The sequence below is a fragment of the Panthera tigris genome, chromosome B3, assembly GCF_018350195.1.
Source record: "Panthera tigris isolate Pti1 chromosome B3, P.tigris_Pti1_mat1.1, whole genome shotgun sequence".
NCBI lineage: Eukaryota > Metazoa > Chordata > Mammalia > Carnivora > Felidae > Panthera > Panthera tigris.
In genome coordinates, this window is record NC_056665.1 from 131,682,456 (window position 1) to 131,701,492 (window position 19,037).

General features: G+C 44.3%; 1 non-coding gene across 1 annotated transcript; it reads right to left on the reverse strand.

The window, feature by feature from the left end:
• Positions 1 to 756: 756 nt before the first annotated feature.
• Positions 757 to 863, reverse strand: LOC122239787. The gene has a single exon (XR_006219171.1). It is a non-coding gene; the product is annotated as a U6 spliceosomal RNA (small nuclear RNA).
• Positions 864 to 19,037: the final 18,174 nt, after the last annotated feature.

Here is a 19,037-nt window from a genome sequence, read left to right on the forward strand (position 1 = left end):
ATACGTTTGTGCGTCCATTTCTGGGTTCTCTATTCTATTCCATTGATCTGAGTGTCTGTTCTTGTGCCAGAATATAGAAGGTTTTGATTCCCTAGTTAAGGAGTTCAAGCTTTACCTGAGTTCAGGTTGAAGAGGAGGCAGGTGTTTTGTAAGAATTGATCTGGAGGCAATGTTGAGGATCAGTTGGAGAAGATAAAGTAAGACAGAGATTTTAAATTAAGTTTTCTAGGAAGGGTGTGAAAATGAATATATTTACATTAGATAATAAATAAAAATTTCCCAACTGCACAGTACATGCATCTGATCGGACAGTATATGCCACATCTCTGCTTGGTTTCACCCTTTTCTCTTTCCCATTTGCACTCAAATGCATAAAAATTTGCCTAGATAGTCCCAACTCATGAAAAGAACACTGACTGTCACAGATGGTGCTTCACTAATCATGGCTTGCAACAAACAGTTTTAACAAGATTGCTGTCTTAAAAAAAAACAACAAACGCAAGGCTACTAGTTATGTGATATTTTGTATTTCATGAAACAGGAATTTGGGGAAAATAAAAACAGTAATACTTACCCAGGTGACAGTTTTTTTCCATTATAATATTTGTTACAACATTAGAATTAGAGTCTAGGGGGAGGCTGTGGGTAGCCTGATGTATCTAAAGTTTGAGAACCAATTTTCCAGGTGGTTTCTTTCTTTTTCTTTCTTTCTTTCTTTCTTTCTTTCTTTCTTTCTTTCTTTCTTCTTTCTTTCTTTCTAATATGGAATGCTTCACAGATTTGTGTGTCATCCTTGTGCAGTGGCCATGCTAATCTTCTCTGTATCGTTCCAATTTTAGTATATGTGCTGCCAAAGCCAGCACGCCAGGTGGTTTCTAAGAGCACCTTTACCTTTAAATTCCTCAAAAGACACAAACTATTGGGGCATCTGGGTGGCTCAGTTGGTTAAGTATCTGATTCCCGATTTCAGCTCAGGTCATGATCTCACAGTCATAAGATCAAGCCTTGCCTCTGGCTACACACTGAGCATAGAGCCTGCTTAAGATTCTCTCCCCGCCCCCCCCCCCAACCTGCATGCTCTCTCTCTCTTTCTCTCTCTCTCTCTCAAAAAAAAAAAAAAAAAAAGACACAAACTATTGAAGCACCTTCAAGAATAGATAATCCAAATAGACCTGTAGCTATTAAAGAATCCACGTAGGGGTGGCTGGGTGGCTCTGTCGGTTAAGCCTCTGACTTTGGCTCAGGTCATGATCTCATGGTTCGTGGGTTCAAGCCCCACACTGGGTTCTGTGCAGCCTGGAGACTGCTTGGGATTCTGAGTCTCCCTCTCTGTCTCTGCCCTTCCTCTGCTCACTCTCTCTATCTCTCTCTCAAAAATAAACAAACATTTAAAAAATTAAAAAAAAATCCACCTATTACTACCACTCAAATGGGAGGTGTCCAGTAAAGCTCCATTGGGAAGGGTCCCAGCTTTCTTTAGAGAGAGGCCTTCAAACTGAAGGATCCAGATTACCTTTTGAGACCCTCATGAAATACTTGTGAACAGAGGTGGGGAGAGAGGACATCATAATGATAGGTAATGACTATGTATTAAGTGCTCATTGCTTGTAATCTTTACAACTCCCCAAGTTAACAGTCATGATTCCTATTTTCCTGGCGATAACCTCAGGGGTATTACATACTGTGTCCAAGGGCACTCGATAGTAAAAGGCAGAGCTGGGAATCTCAGCCTCTTGGTGTGCTGTCTCCTTTCAGCCAGTTAAGAACAGATAAGGTGGCAAAAGTAGAAGACAAGGTGGCAGCTCTCCACGAACGCGATAAACATCAAGATGTGATGCAACAAATGGTCCACACGCAATGAGAGGTCTCCCATCAGACTGTGTCCTGATAGTTCCATGAGTTCTATGAGTCACAATGTGCTTTCATGATCTTCTCTGACACTCTCAGCAACCCTGTGGGGCTAGCAGTCCAGCAGTTTGGATCTCTATCTTACAGATGAGAAACATAAAGTTCAGAGACATATAATGCACCCCCACCCCTGCCATAGCCACACATTTATAAGACAGAGTTTGAGGACTTAAATACCTCTGCTCCCCACTATACCAATACATTTCCACTTTCCCAACCATGCAGCCTGCTAATAGCATAGACACTAACTGAAAGGCAAAGCTGAATATTTTAAACTTCCCAGGCTAGGGAGTCCTGTGACCAGAAGTCGTCACCTCAACCAGCGTTGAGCACGTCTTAGTTTCGTTACACCGAATAAGCGTGGAAGATGTTCATTTGTTGGAAAGGAAGCAAGAAAAAAATCCCAAATGGCTGCAACAGAGACAGGAGGCATTACATCCCTTCCATTCTGACCTGCCAGGTTTATAGAGGGCTTATTTTGGTTTTATGCCCCTTTATAATGGATTTCCAATCAGAAAAAAATTTCTCAGCGACTTCCATTGAAAAGAACATGTATTCTCAGGGCTGTACTGATTCTCAGGTCTTGATACTGATTTCCCAGGACAAACCTCTTTAGTTTCATATCCTTGAAGATTTTCAGCAAGCAGCTTTTCCAGGTGCACAGTGACACAGGGGCAGGCAAGATGACAAGAGCTGAGAAAGTTCTAGTCTAGGTCACCCCAAGAGTTCATGGTGAGCATGGCATTTGAAGCTGGAGCCTTCTCGTTTGTTGTCTTTAAAATAGCTATGCGGATCTTGCAACTAACTCCAAAGCATATCTGTATTTGTTTTAATACAAAAATAATATATCCCTCACATCTTCACACAAAGTAGTTGTTCCAGGATGGAGGTCTATAATTTAGCCTGTGGTTTCCTCAGCAGTACCCACACCATCCTTCTATTTTCTCAGCTCTAGGGAGAAGAATTAAGTGGATGAAGTTTGCCTTGTTTAGTGCCTCCCCTCCCGCTCTGGCTCACCTTGCCTCCTTTCCCAGCAGTCAGGTCTTGGGGTCCTGCCCTGCCCCACCCGGCAGTATCTCCTATTCTAGACCTTTGTGTCCCTTCACCAATACTTGCCAGTTCTGTCTTCCCTCAAGGTGATGTCAGATTTCTCTTTAATGTTGGAGGTTTATATGTTTCTCCCTCCTAAGTAATATACATGTAATTTTACATGGGATTTCAGGTGTTATGGCAGAATTACCTGAGAGATATCTGGGGGCAAGAGGAGCTCCATGGCATCCCTAAGCTCATACCATAAAAGCAGCCACTTTGGCAGGGGCATTGCTCTTACCAATCCCCAAACCGTGAGTGTGGCTGGTGAAGTTATCACAGCAAAGAGACAGAAAGCTTTAGATCCCATTTATTCAAATAGTTTTTCTGGGCTTTCATCATGGTATTCTTGGAGCTGTACTCGGTGGAGTTTAATTTTCAAATGTGATACAGGGATATGACAACAATGACAGCAGGATTCAAAGAAAGGTTGACCTAAGCCCATGATGGTATCCAGGTTCCTAGGAGCCCAGAAAATGGTGGCTATACTTGGTTTATCCTTCAGGTCAACCATTGCTCATTGAGATCTGAATCTGTTTCTAGTACATCCTGTTAAAATTCTTAGGGCCTACTCTCCCATGAATAAAAGTGTTAATTACATTTTCAAAGCTGTAAACTCAACACAATGTGTTTGGAAGGGGGTGGGAGGATGAATAAGTGTTTCGAGACACTTTCTGTGCTGGCTTTGTTCACACATCCATTTCTGCCCACATGGTGCCACACACATTACACCTTTGGGGTTCTGCGGAGTGTTTTCTTGGTGTGTGTGTGTGTGTGTAGGTGTATATATGGTGGGGGGATCATATTCTTTTTTTTAATTGCAAATTAATCTGAAGATCCTAAAAGTTGCTATGTAGATACCATTTGGGAAATCAATATCTTCTATTTGCTTTAAAATACAGAAACAGGGGCGCCTGGGTGGCTCAGTCGGTTAAGCGGCCGACTTCGGCTCAGGTCATGATCTCGTGGTCTGTGAGTTCGAGCCCCGTGTCGGGCTCTGTGCTGACAGCTCAGAGCCTGTAGCCTGTTTCAGATTCTGTGTCTCCCTCTCTCTGACCCTCCCCCGTTCATGCTCTGTCTCTCTCTGTCTCAAAAATAAATAAACATTAAAAAAAATTAAAAAATAAAATACAGAAACAATATTTATACTCATGGGGCCTCATGTAAGCTGCATCAATCAACTACATGAATAGACATATTGTTATGGTTCCAGCAGGACCCATGATCTCTCTTGGACATATCTGCTCCCTATCTGCAGACAGGTTTAAACAACATATCCCCATCCCCTCCCCTCCCCTCGGCCTCTCCCCTCCTTGCAATTGGGAGCAGAGTAGCCAATTCCTTGGCCAGGCAGGACTGGTCTGGCTTTCTCACATGGTGATGGCACTAGAACTGAAAGGCAGAGAGGAGTTGAGGCGTCCCGGAGGAGAGTCAGAGAACATTCCCTTTAGCTTCTTTCTACTGATTTGGGAGTTTTACAAGTTCTATCTGTGTCTTTTTCGTAGTTATTCTTAATATTTAGAGGCATCCTCAATTTAAGTCTCTAATGTTTTCCAGACTTTGCCTGTGTAATTTGAAACCCTTCAGTCTTAACGTGGTAACATCTAGCTCAGTTAGCCAGTGTGTGCCATCTTTTCTGTCCTTCTCTCGATCCACACCAACCCCCATAAAGGTCCAAGCCTTTGTTGACCTACAATGGCATGGCACAAAATCTAGAACCATGTTGTCTTATCTTAATATGCTTTCATTTGGGGGATCCCACAGGGCAGGAAGACATCCAAAATCAAGCTGTCAGCAAGGCTCTGCTGCCTCTGAAGTCTTCCTCAAAGGCAGTCAATCCTTGGTATTCCTTGGCTGGTAGTTGTGTCACTCCAGGCTCCACCTTTACTGTCACGTGGTTTCCTTCCCTTCAGGTCTGTACGTGTCCTCTCCTCTTCTTATAAGGACATCAGTAATTGGATTTAGGCCCCACTTTAATACAACATGACCTTGTCTTAACCAATTACATCTGCAAAAGACCCTTTTCTACATAGGCAGTATTCTGAGGTTCTGGGTGGGCATGAATATTTGGAAGACACTAGTCATCCCACCACAGAGGATGATGCAGATGGGGTATAATGGTCTAATTCTCCGAATGAAGTCTGTCATTTCCCATCACCTTTGCTGGGGCCAGCCTTCTCTGGAAGGGGATTTTCGGGTAATCTTCGGAGCAAATATCTTGATAGGTTATGGAGGGTAGAGTGCTGCTCTGGGCACAGCAGGTCATGACGGGTAAGTGTACTAATAAAAGAGAGACTGAAGTTCCCTTCTGCAAATTGGAAAGTCACCGGCTGCACACCCCGCAGGGCCTGGAAAAATGAACCTCCTCCTCACCCTCTTTTTTGTGTTCTTGATAAAGGGCTCTGACTCAGAGGAAAAATACACAGGCAGCCCGGGGCCATGTTTACAGTTAAGTCCACATGGCAGTAACAGAAGCCTGCTGGGAGGAATTAGGGCTATTATGTGTGTGGCAGAATCTGTGTGAATAGTGGCCCATGCCTTTGTGGTGAACTGGGGCAGGAATGGCTGACAGGTGAAGGGACATTAGTGGACAGTGGGGAAAGGTTTGTCTTGGGATGAATATTTAGACGGCAGTTATTTATTCAACAAACCCTTACTATGCCAGGCGCTGTATTGTATTGTATTGTATTGTATCCCTTCTTCAGTATAACTCAAATATGAAGTATAGGCATATTTCCTATGGTTAAATCCTCAAAATGTGTGGAAAATCTCATCTGAAGTAGACATAGCTTTGCTTAAAGCTGAGTTAACCAAAGCATAGGATGTTGACCTAAAATAACTAGGAATTGGGCTGAGAGTTAAATGGGAAATGTCAGAGTTTGTAGGAGACTCCAAAAGGCAGATGAAATCAACATGGGGTCCAGAGCAGATGCCCCTGAAATCTACGAACCTAAGATGATTCCTTACAGGGTTACATTAGGCTTTGTGGAAAAGCCTAGAAAAAAGAAACCATAAACTTTATCATATATTCCGGGAAATGTGTTGCCTTTTGAGTTTATGTAAAGAGAATTGCTAAAAGGAAAAAGTTGAAACATCTTCCTCTAAAACAACCTTGCACATAAACCTTAACAATGTGCTCCTCAGCTGGATAATGTCTTTTGCCTTTAAAAGTGTGACTGTTGATCCAGGCTCTGGAAGCTTGTAGAGGTGAGGGGATTTCTTTCTCTTTATGGGCACCTAATCCAAGTAATCACTCATTCAGACATGTTTCTGGAGTGATTACCAGGAGCCAGGCACTAGTTGCTCATGAAGTCATAGCATTTGGGAGTCAGAAGAGCTTGCACAAAGTGTTTGGTCCCTCCCCTTCATGTCTCAGATGAGGACACTGCTCAGGATGTTGAAGGCCTGGCTCAATACCACCACAGCCAGAGGGACCAGGTGTTCTGAGCCATGTTGAATGCTTTCTGTGCAAGGCCATTGTTATGGACCGAATGTGCTCCCCACCAAATTCATATGTGGAAGCCCTAACCACCCAGTATGATGGTATTGGGAGGTGGGGCCTCTGGGAGATGATTAGGTTTCGATGGGGTCATGAGGATGAGAAGAGCAAAAGACCACCACTCTCTCTCTCAACCATGTGAGCACACAGTGGTAAGGCATACTTATGTGAGCCAGGAGGAGGGACCTCGCCAGTAATGGAATCTGCTGGCACCTTAAATTAGGACTTCCCAACCTCAAGAACTGTAAATAAATGTCTGTTCTTTAAGCCACCTAGTGCATGGTATTTTGTTACAACAGTAGAGCTAAGACAGCCTTATTATCCCTTATTATTATTGTGGGGTTTTTTTGGTTTTTTTTTTGCTAAAGTCTTGGTATCGGCTTGTTTTTCCATTATTTCAAACAACTCCCTCCATCTGACCCCATTCTCAAAAGCAAAACAAAACAAGCAAAAAAGCAAAACAGAATTTGAAATATACTTGTAGAAGTCAAATCCAAATAATGAAAAATGAAGAAACAACAAACAACTAAAACCTAAATGACAAAGACACTTGAATTCAAGCGAACCTATCTGAAGTTATCATCAGCACGATAAAGCTCTAATGCAATGCTACAACCCAGGTGTGCTGCGAATTTTGCCCAGGTGTGAAGATCAAAATCTGTGAGTGTAGATAATAGGAATGCAGCATCTCTAAGGGCTTTTCCAAACTAAAATTCCATGATCCAATTTTTTCTTTTCCCTTTTTTTGCCTTTTGAAACCCATAATTTTGCTCACATGGTATAACTGACCCACAAGTTTTCTCTTTTCCAAGGGATAATTAGCAAAAGGTTTGATTAAATTCTAACAATTAATTCAATTCCATCCACTGTCCTGCAGCCCAGTATAACCATATATGTAATGATTTTATGTCTTTCACACCAAAATGTGTGTGTATATACCCTTAAGGCAAAGTAACAAAAGTTTCCATAAAACTTATATGACTCCTTATCTCAACAGCTACGGAGACTTGAAAATATAAAATCCATTTTTTAATGCAATCTTAACATCAAGCTAGGAGATTGGGCTTTCCTTCTATATGAGAATGGGAATCTTCTCGCCCAAATCATTATTATAAGGTTTTTGAAATAGTAATATCTATTTTCATATGAACCAATCTGGAATTAACTTTTCTTTGCCTGTCTGTGCGTATGTTTGACATTCAGGGGTTAGTCATTTTGTATCAGGTGCTCACTCATAAGCAGATACCAGATATCCCCTGTATAAAGGAAATATGGATAAGAAAATTGAGGGCTTGGAAGTGGCTCAAGAACACATACTTAAGTAGCTGACCCTACTGTAGCCATGTTGTCCTACCCCAAAGTCATCTGAGACTCATTAGCATGTTGCCAAACCTGTACTAATACAGCTTAATCTTACTCATGGGAAAGGCTTTTGAGTGTGCTGTGTTTCTTACAATGTTGTGTGAAGACCATCTGAATGAGAAACTCCTTGGGAAGCGTTTTTTTTTTGGCTTTATTTTTAGTGTTTGTTCAGTTTTGAGAGTAACAGTGTGAGCAGGGGAGGGGCAGAGAGAGGGGGGTACAGAGGATCCGAGGCAGGCTCTGTGCTAACAGCAGCAAGCCCGATGTGGGACTCGAAATCAAAACCATGAGATCATGACCTGAGCTGAAGTCGGATGCTCAACTGCCTGAGCCACCCAGGTGCCCTGGGAAGGGTGTCCTTTTTAAAAACACAAATTGCTAGGCCGTCTATCCATCCCTACTAAATCAGATTGTGGGGAAGGGTCCCAGGCATAAACATCGTAGACGTGTTCTGTGGTTGATGCTTAGGCTTATTAAGGCGTTAGAACTGTTTTTAGAAAGGACATTGATTCATAGCAGAGTAATCACCATAGTAACCTAGGGACCCATCACCTGAACTGTATTCCCCGTGATTTCATGTTTACTGTCTCCTACTTTAAGTGATAGATCAGAGAGAAATAAAACCCACGAGGATCTGGGCAAGCCATCACTTATTCATTAACACAGCTCCACGTCCAGAAACAGCCTGACATGACAACTTTTCTATCTTGGTTATGGTCGCTTCCAGACAACAGAATGACAGGGTCATGGATCCCCTTCAACAGACAAGAGATATGCTTGCTCCCGAGTGGCCTCTTCAGGGACACATCGTCATTCTGCCAGCCTTGCCCACGTGTGACATGGCAGGTGACCCCTGAGGGAAATGCTGTGTGCTAATTCTATCCCAATCCCTCACCTCATCAAGTGCAAGAATCCATGAATCAGACAACAACTCAGAGATGGAAGTAAAAAGGCATTCAGAATAATTTTAGGAAGAGACGGGATGGGCCACTTTTAGAACTCTAGTACCAAAACGTGAGAAAAGAAGAGAAAATGAGACAGAATATGAATTTTTCATCTTCCATTTTCTGAGCTGGTCTGCAAATCCCTCCTGATAAAGCAGTTTGACTAAAGCTCAGGTGATGGGCCTTTGGTTGCCATGGCAATCACTCAGCTGTGTGCAGCACCTAATGCGTCTCTAATTTTCCTGCAGAAGTGCACCCAAGGTCAGCAGAGGACACACAATGCCTGTCCCAGACTCCTGGGGACAAAGTTGGGCTCTGCCTGGCACACAACCAAAACGTCTTTGAAATTCATTCCATTCCTTCAAATATTAGTGATCGTTTTGACATGATACAAAATGAGGCAGGTTGGAACGCTGGCATGAAGGAAACAGAATTTTATTTTTACGTAACTCAACTCGGTTATGATTTCTATCTTTATCCCAATGAGATAGTGTGAAAATCCCATCAGTCTTTAGGGATCACCATGCTTTCTCAGGGTTGTGTGAAGGTGTGGGTTGGAGGTGGGGGGCAGGGGTTGGTTACAGGCTACCGGGTTTGGGGAGGGAACATCTAGACACACAGGTTGCCACTGAGACCTCCCTCCTTCCTGTCCATGTGGCTGTCCTCGGTCCTGCAGAACTCATCAAACTCAGCTTTCATCAGTTTCCTTCAGTCCCCTCAAATATTTTCTAGTATCTGAGTAGGAAGGAACCTCTCTCTTTCAAGGGTCTCCCATGCATTTTGTCTACACCCTATCCTTTCTCCTGACCATGAGCTTAGAGTTTTAGAAACTCAGAAAGACTATTTTCTGCCCGGCTCTATTTCTCCTTTAAGACATTTAGTCAATAACTATTTATTGAGCGGCTACTAAATGCTAAGTACTGTTCTAAGCTATGGAGACACAGTAGGAGAAAAAATACACAAAAAATCCTTGTGATTATGGGGCTTATGCTCTACCAGGGGAGACAGACAACAGTCAGCAAATGTAACAACAAATAAAGGAGAAGATACACGCTAGGGAAAAATAGAACAAGAGCAGGGGGACCAGGAGGGTGGAGGGAAAGCAGCGAGTTGCAATTTTAGAGAGAGGATGGGGTAAGCCTTGTGGAGGTGACATTTGAGCGCAGACATAAGGAAAGTTGAGGAAATAAGCTAAGTGGGTATCTTAGGGAAGAGTGTTCCAGGCAGACGGAACAACTCAAGCCAAGGCCTTAGGACGGGAACATGTTTGGTATTGTTCGAGAGCTGCAAACAGACCAGTATGGCTGCAGGGTGTGAGGGGGAGAGGAGCAAAGGTAAGGTCAGAGGTGTGTGTGTGTGTGTGTGTGTGTGTGTGCATCCATGTGTGCACCCGTGCATACGTGTGTGGAGGGGTGTTCTGAGAGATCATTAGGGTCTCGTAAGCCCCTGCAAGGGCTTTTCTGAGTGAGGTGGGGCATCACTGCTAAATTCTGATTAGGAATATAATCTGGATTTAGGTTTTAAAAGGAACCCTGGCGGGGCGCCTGGGTGGCGCAGTCGGTTAAGCGTCCGACTTCAGCCAGGTCACGATCTCGCGGTCCGTGAGTTCGAGCCCCGCGTCAGGCTCTGGGCTGATGGCTCGGAGCCTGGAGCCTGTTTCCGATTCTGTGTCTCCCTCTCTCTCTGCCCCTCCCCCGTTCATGCTCTGTCTCTCTCTGTCCCAAAAATAAATTAAAAACGTTGAAAAAAAAAATTTAAAAAAATAAAAGGAACCCTGGCTGCTGTGATAAGAATAGACCCTAAAGAGTGAAAATAAGAACATAAGTTCTTGTGTAAGAACACTGCAGAAGCCCAGACGGGAGCTGGGCAAATGAGAAGTGGTCAGGTTCTAGGGTTACGACCCTCCTCCACCTCCACCTCTACCGGATTTTTTTTTTTTATCATGTCCTCTAAGTTTCTCCTTTACCCCCACTGCTAGAGGCGGTCATCATAAAGCCATATTTTATATAGCATGTGTGATCGGTTTTCCAGCAGTTTTGCTTCCTGACAAGCGGAACGCCCTTCAGGGATAAGGCAGGCAATCACTTGTGCCCTGGCAGTTGTTGGTAACATGAGTCATTCAAAAAAAAAAAAAAAAAGCCATCTAGTAACTTGATTTGCAAATGACCTCACAATTTGAGTCATGCGATCTAAACTTCATTAAATCTGGGAGGACGTGTCCTATCACATGCTGTACCAATTAAGCACTTCTTTAAAAAAATACTTTACTTCTGTGTTCTGTAGCAATCTGTCTCTTCTGAACTGCTATATAACAGCCCAGCTTCTATCTCTGAGGGCCTCTTATGACTTTTGAACGAAATCTCAGCTGTTTTCGGGGCATATATGGGTATCCATTCTACGCAAGACTTGGAGATTGTTGCTCTGGTTTAAAACACAACAATATCGGGGGTGTTGGAGCAGAAGCGGATGGCATCTTGGGATTATTTCAGCTGCTTTTTGTTAACATTCATTCTGAATGCAGCGGTTTCTGCTTGGGAGCCATTTAAACTGTAGTTACAGGAGTGCCCGGGTGGCTCATTCGGGTAAGCGTCTCTTAATCTCCTCTCAGGTCATGATCTCATGGTTCATGGGACTGAGTACCGAGCCGGGCTCTATGCTGACAGTGTGCTTGGGATTCTCTCTCCCTTTCTCTCTGCCCCTCCCCACTCATGCTCTCTCTCTCTCTCAAGATAAATAAATAAACGTTAAAAAAAAAAAGTGTAGTTGAAACTACTGTATACGCAGAAGAAAGTTTATCTATTTTCACTGCTTTAAAATCTTCAAGTTTTGTTTTTGTTTTGGATCTCCTTTTGTAAGTCTCTTCGGTTTATTAGGTGCTGAGCCGGTCAGGATTCCTGGTTGTGAACCACAGAAATCAAGTATGGCTAACTCGAGTGGAGTGGAGAGTGAGTCAGAAGACGTGAGACAGAGCCCAGAAATGACGAGATGGCTGGAGAATCAACCTCGAAGGACAGGCAGGGGACAGGGGAGGAAAGGGACAGCCAAGGCCACTGTGATGGACCGGATGCTTGTGTTCCTTCCAAATTCATATGTTGAATTCCAGTGTGATAGTATTAGGACATGGGATATTTGGGAGGTAATGAGTCATGAGAATGGGGCCCTCATGAATCAGATTAGTGCCCTTATAAAACGGACCCCACAGAGCTCCGTAGCTTTCTTCTTGCCCTATGAGGATACAACCCAGAGTCTGCAGTCTGCAGTCTAAAAAAGGGCTCTCACTGGAACCCAACCATTTTCTTTGACCCCAATAGCCAAGTTCTATTGATTCTTTAAAATGTCTCTTGGCTCCTTATTAGTCATTGTTAATTTTACCATCTTTGTTTAGGCCCTAGTGACATGTTGCCTGAGATCCATAAAGCTCCTAAGCATTCTTCTTGACTCTAGTTTCTCCCTGCCCTGACTCATCCACCCCATCGGACATGGTGTTTGCCAAACCCAATAACAACCTGGCTTTCTTAAAATTTCTGTGGCAGACCCAACACAAGGTCTTTAGCCTGGTGGTAAGTGTCTCTCCTTCCCTTGTCTTCATCTCTGCAAGTTCGCGTGCACACGTCATGCTCCCATCTCAGTACATTTTCACCTTTGGTTGGAATCTTTCCATTGCCCCTCACTCCCCGCAGGAATAAGTTCCCCGATGGAGCATGCGGTACACTAGGCTTTCCGCACCTGTGCCTGCCTAGAGTCGGCCTGTTCCACACAGTCTAAAGCTGTTTTATTCCTCAGTGCCAATTACGTATGCTTTTGTGTTCTCCCAGACTAGAAGGCCTGCCCATATCTTTCTTCTTTACAAACTCTTATTTACCCTTAAAGATTTACCTTATTTACCCTTAAATGATTTACCATTCATTTAGCCCGTAATTACTGAGTCCCTAATGTGTGTCACATACTCTCCTGGGGGGAGTGAGCTCGTCAGACAGGATTCCTGCTCATGGATCCGATGTTTCAGAAGAAGAGACCCAACAATTAATTGGAAACAAGTGAATGAGGTAACAGCTGATAACAGTAAGCATGCTTAAAGAAATAAAACAACGTGTGCTGGAGAGCTGGGGGCAGGGTGGCTATTTACCCTTGTGTTTAGAGATGGCTTTCTTGGAGAAAGTGCTGTTTTTTCTGAGACCTGAATGAGAGAAGGAACTAGCGTGCAAAGATCAGGGAAGAAGATCATCCCACATAGAGGGAAGAGCGAGTGCTAAGGCCCCAAGGTAAGAAAACCTGTTACGTTGGACGAACAGAGAGGCGGCCAGGGGGCCGACGTCTAGTGAGTGAAGGGGAGAATAACAGAGATGAGCCCGGAGAGTAAGAGCCGGATCAGACCATGTGTTAAGTATCAAAGGAGTTTTGGATTTTCGCTTTCTCTGATGAACCTTCACTGACCTTCTTCCACTAATTCTTTAGGCACAATTTTGCTTAAGTGACGCTTAATCCTAAGTGACGTCTCAGTCCTAAGTGATGCTACTACTGAGAACACTAGCTGGCCATAAAGCACTCTCATCTCAACTTTCTTTGTGGATCTCTGGCCATTGTTGCATATATTTTTAGCAAATGAGACAAACTGTTGCTTTGTTTTAAAATGGCACTAAATTAAGAGAGAATATAAGTGAACATTGAAAAGGCAGTGAGGATACGCACAGGAAACGTGTTCAAACAGGATTCTCAGCAAACACATTATCCATATTTGCAAATTTAGACACCCCAAAGTCTCCAGATATGGTCCTCCTGAATGGTTAAAGGTCTACTCTGCCATGATTTACCAACCTGGGTTATAATCTGGTTGTCTGTTTTTTCAACTAAATTATAAAATCCTTCAAAGGTAGGTTCTGTATACAGAATCGCTATGCACATAAACTTCCACACAGCATAAAACTGGTTTCATTGTTGAAGCTTATTGAATCTCTAAATAATTCTACTTCAAAAATCTTTGCTTACACTGACAGGGATGGTGTAAAGATAGTGCGCAGTAAAGGATGGTCCCCCAGCATTTGGGGGAGAATGTCCCAAAATATAAATCCCCCCCCCCCCCCCCCCCCACTAACCAAGGTAGAAGCTGGCCTTCCTTTGGCAGCTAGGGTACAGACACATGACCTTGTCTTCTCCAATCAGATGCACCCATGTGACGCTTTAATTTGGAAGAAAGCAGTGAGGAAACGGCTGTTCCCCAGAATGCAATTCTCAGATGATAGGGCAGTGAAGGAATCCAGCTTTCAATAAGCTGGGGAGAGGAGGAGGGAGAGCCTGGCATCCAGCCCCTGGGGTAAGAGGTGGCAGTCATAGTATCTGCATCTAGCGATAGGGACCATGACCTTGTCTGAGCTGCCCTGCAGCCTGGGCTCCCATGTTCATTGACTCTTAGCCTGACTCTAGCCCTCCAGGAATTTCTGTAGGCAATCTCATATCTTTTAATAAATTCCCTTTCTGTGTAAACGGCCGGTATGCCTTCTATTTTTCTCAACTGAGACCTCTGGTGCAGGCAGGCTGCAGATGGCAGGGAGACTTTCATTTAAGTGTTAGGGTTGAAAATGAATCAGGAATTAAAAACAAAACCTCTGCAAGTTATAATTTAAGCCAGTGGGGGCACGATAGCTGGTTTATAAAAATTCAATTTGCTCATTGCCTCTTGGAGAGCAAAACTATGGAAATAGCATTGCTTTAAGACGGAAGGTGGGTATTTGGCAACATGAAACTTGTGAAGACATTTTGACTGTTAAAGTACCCCAGTGGGATAAGGCACAGAATGAGGCTACTCTGTCACTTACGCTTATGCTGGCATGCTGCTTGATGGTATTACATCCTTTTCCAGCATGAGCTGTTTCTCTTTGCCTGCAGACCCCTGAGCATGTATAAAGCCATGGTGAGTGTTTCTACGTTGAATTCCTGGCAACTGAAGGGGAGGTGTTGAACCACTTGGCAGAGCTTGTATTCTTGTGTTATAAACAGCTCAGGTTTTTTTCTCCCCTGGACTGCGTTCATGGCCTGTTCTTCGCTTTTAATGTAATCATTGTACCAGGTATGATTAGCTCTGCTGATCGGGTTCCAAGGATAAAAGCCAGCATCAACCTTGGGCTACACCCTGAGCTGGAATCAGTCCTTGCTTAATTCTACCAATAACTCTATAAAGGAGGAGTTATTTCCCTACTTTTCAGGTGGGAAACAAAGACTCAGGAAACTGGTGTTACTTGCCCAAGTACTTGGATTGTGAAATCAAGGTAGTAGTAGGTCACTGCTGAAGTCTGTTGGGGCTGCTAGAACAAATTAGCCAATCCTGGGTGGCTTAAACAACAGACATTTATTTCTGGTGGCCGGAAGTCTGAAATCAGGGTGCCTGCACAGTGGGGTTCTGGTGAGGCTCTTCTATGGGGTTGCAGACTGCTGACTTTCTGTTGTGTCCTCACACAGTGCAAAGGCAGTGAGAGAACTCACGGGGATCTTTTTACAAAAGCACTCACCCTGTTCATGAGAGCTCCACGCATGTGATAGAATCACCACCCCCAAACCCCACCTCCAAATACCATCACACTGGGGGTTAGGATTTCAACATATGAATTTGGGGGGAACACATTCAGTCCATAATAACTACCAAGAGCATTTAAAAGAATTAATGGAAAAATAGAATGACATCAGAGTACATTGTGCTTCTCAGGGGTCCTATTTCATGAAACTAGTCTTTTTTTAGAGAGAGAGAATGTGAGTAGGGGAGAGGGGCGGAGGGAGAGAGAGAGAATCTTAAGCAGACTCCTCTCTCAGCGTGGAGCCCAACATGGAGCTCGATCCCACACTTCTGGGATCACGACCTGAGCTGAAACCAAGAGCCTGAGGCTCAACTGACTGAGCCACACAGACACCTTGAAACTCTAGTCTTAGGTTTTTTACATGCATGCAGATGTAAGTACTGGGCAGTATGTAAAATATATTTCTTAGAGTTGCAGGAGAAACTGTTTGAAGGCTAATGATTGCAGTCTCAAGCCTTCATGTTATAGGTGAAGGAACTGAGGCATAGAAAGAGGAAGCAAATTGGCAAAAATTACTCAGCTGTTGAGAAGAAAAGAGCGAGCAGGGAGGCTCCAGCTACTCTCTTTTTCTATCCCCGTATAAAAAATGGCCACTAAAATTCCTGTCTTTTCCACCTTACAGAACTGTTGTAGAATTAGATTTATTTTTAAACCATAAACCATCAGGCAAACACAAGGTACATGTTGGTATCAGTCAGGGTTATCAGTGCGAAGACAGAAACTACGCTTTTTTTAAAAATGTTTATTTATTTTTGAGAGAGACACAGTATGAGCGGGGGAGGGGCAGAGAGAGAGGCACAGAATATGAAGGAGGCTCCAGGCTCTGAGCTGTCAGCACGGAGCCCGACGCGGGGCTGGAACTCACGGACCACGACGAGATCGCGACGGGAGCCAAAGTTGGACACTCAACCAACTGGAAACTGCTCTAGGTCTTTAGGCCGAGAGGAATTTAACCCGGGATTTAGGTCACAGAATTATTGGAAGGGCTGGGGGAGTAGGAAGCAGGGAAGGGTGATGTGATCCAGAGCCCAGAAAATGCAGAAGCCAACACGCCACGGCCACAGCAGGGGCCCGTGGTCTCTGTACTCGCCGGTTAACAGCTGATAACCCGGCAGAAGAAGAATGGTCTCTGCTTTCTTCCTCCCTTCTGACCTTGGTCAGCGCTTCTTGTCAGCAGCACCTAAATAGAATTTTTCTGCTTGGCTGGGGACAGCATCCCAAGTCGGGAGTGTGGTTAAGGGCCACAAATGATGCCCAGTATAATGTTTAATCCAAGTTTTCTCAGTCTGTCCCCTTCACCAAACCAGACAGTATTTCTCTGGCTCTGCCCCCTCCACAATTATGGGGGCTTCAGCTCTCACTGAGACACCCTCCTGCTCTTCCTGTGGGTCTTCTGAGTGTCTCTAAGGGCCGGTGGCCACACCGCTCTTGGGTACCACGTGTCGCTAACCTGGTCTTCTCTGGAGCCCCGGCGGGGGTTCTGTGCTGCCGGCCAATTCTGAGGCTGCTGCTGCTGTGGCTTTTCCGCTGGCTCTGCTACCACAGGGTCTGCACCCCGTAAAGCTCAGGTTCTGCCATCTATGGTTGCACCTGTCACCCTGGGTTGCCGCTGCCACCATCTACAGGAGGTGTCAGTGCCACCGCGATATGCCAGCTGAAAACAACAGTATCGGCTACTGAGGCTGTCTGTCTCACGGCTCTGCCCTCGCATGGCACTGCTATCGCCATCTGCTAAGTCTGCGCATCATCACGGGGCCAGGTCACCACCCAGCCCTGCCACCTGCTGCTGGTTCCAGCAGCACACTCTGGGGATGTTGCTGAAGTGGCCTTGCACCCATACGGCACATCTGGAGATGGCTGTTTTCATTGCCCCAAATTTATGGCCACATGTAACCCCACTACCATATGTCACAGTTTTTGTTTGAAAAGTGACCTTTTGGTACTCTTCGTTTTTTAAGTTCATTGCTGAGTTTTCTCTAAGAACAGGATGATGAGAGCCTGGGGCCCAGAACAGTACACCCATTCCTTTGGTCAACAAATGTGTGTTGAGACCTGGCATTGCCAGTCCCAGTCTAGGCTCTGGAGGTAAAGTCGTGACCAGAGCAAAGTTCTGGCTCTTGTGGAGCTTATAAGTCAGGTTGGAGGTTGATAATAAAGGCAGATCATAAACAATCTTACAATATATCAGGGGTAATGAATGTCATGTATCCCAATGGGGGAGGGAGGGAGGGAAAGAGAGACAGACACATCCATTGATTTTAGCAGTGGTTAGGGAATACCTCCATGATAAAGTGACATTTGACTTCTACTTTTACTATGGACTGAATGTTTGTGTCCCCACCTCCACTCCCCCCCACCCCACAACAAATTCATATGTTGAAATCTAATCCCTGATTCCCAATATGATGGTGTTAGGAGGTGGGGCCTTTGGAGGTGATTAGATCATAAGAATGGAGCCCTCATGAGCAGGATTAATGCCCTTATAAAATTGACCTTCAGAGAGATTCTCTCTTTCTCTTTCAGCCATAAGAAGACACATCAAGAGAGTAGCTGTCTGCAAACCAGAGAAGGGGCTCTCATCAGACACTGAATCTGCAGTATCTTGATCTTGGACTTCCCAGCCTCTAGAACTATGAGAAAGAAATGTTTGCTGTGTAAGCCACCTGGTCTGTGGAGGTTTTGTGATAGCAGCCAAAGTCAACTGAGACAGCTCTCTATATACTGGCTGTTGCTATTTATGCTGTTTCTGTCTGCATCCAATCATCTCAGTGACCCTCCAGCAGCCAGTCCTCAGGGATGCTCCAGGCACAATATCTGTTCATCAAATAGAATACAGTAACACCTTGGATTGCGAGTAACTTGTTCTGCAAGTGTTCTGCAAGATGAACAAATGCTTCTAATAAATTTTATCTTGATCATTTTTTGACATTTATTCATTTTTGAGAGAGAGACACACACACAGAGTGTGAGTGGGGGAGGGGCAGAGAGAGAGGGACACACAGAATTCGAAGCAGGCTCTAGGCTCTGAGCTGTCAGCATAGAGCCCGATGCGGGGCTTGAACTCATGAATTGTGAGATCATGACCTGAGCCAAAGTCGGACAACCAACTGAGCCACCCAGGTGCACCAAGTTTTATTTTGATAAATGAGTGATGTCTTGCAATATGAGTAGTATGTGACACTGAACGTCACATGATCACAACTGAGCCAATGGTTCTTCTCCTTCTCTCTCTCTCTTTGTCTGTCTCTCGCACTGTGGGATTGTGGGTGATCATCTCCCATGCTCAGATGCTCAGTCTCAGGCTGCAGTGTTTGGCAGAAATCAGTGATTTTTCAGAAGTCTGGAAGGTACCCCCAACTGGCACTAGTGTATTTTTGGTCATGTCATCAAAGCATCTATGGACAGTCCTTTGCTTTTCAATATAAGAATAAGCTCAGGAATGCTTTGCTTCATTCTAGTTCAGGCTGCCTGCAGATATAGACCCTGTCCTCTGATGCCTTATTTCCAGGTACATGAAATACAGTATATGACAAGAGTTTATTAATACTGTACTGTAGTCAACATCCATGCAAGTGTATACAATGGTCCCCATGCAGAAACAGGTTGAAAACAAAGGTGGTAAAGAGATGATTACAGTGGAAGTTAAGAAGGAAATCATCAAGAATTATG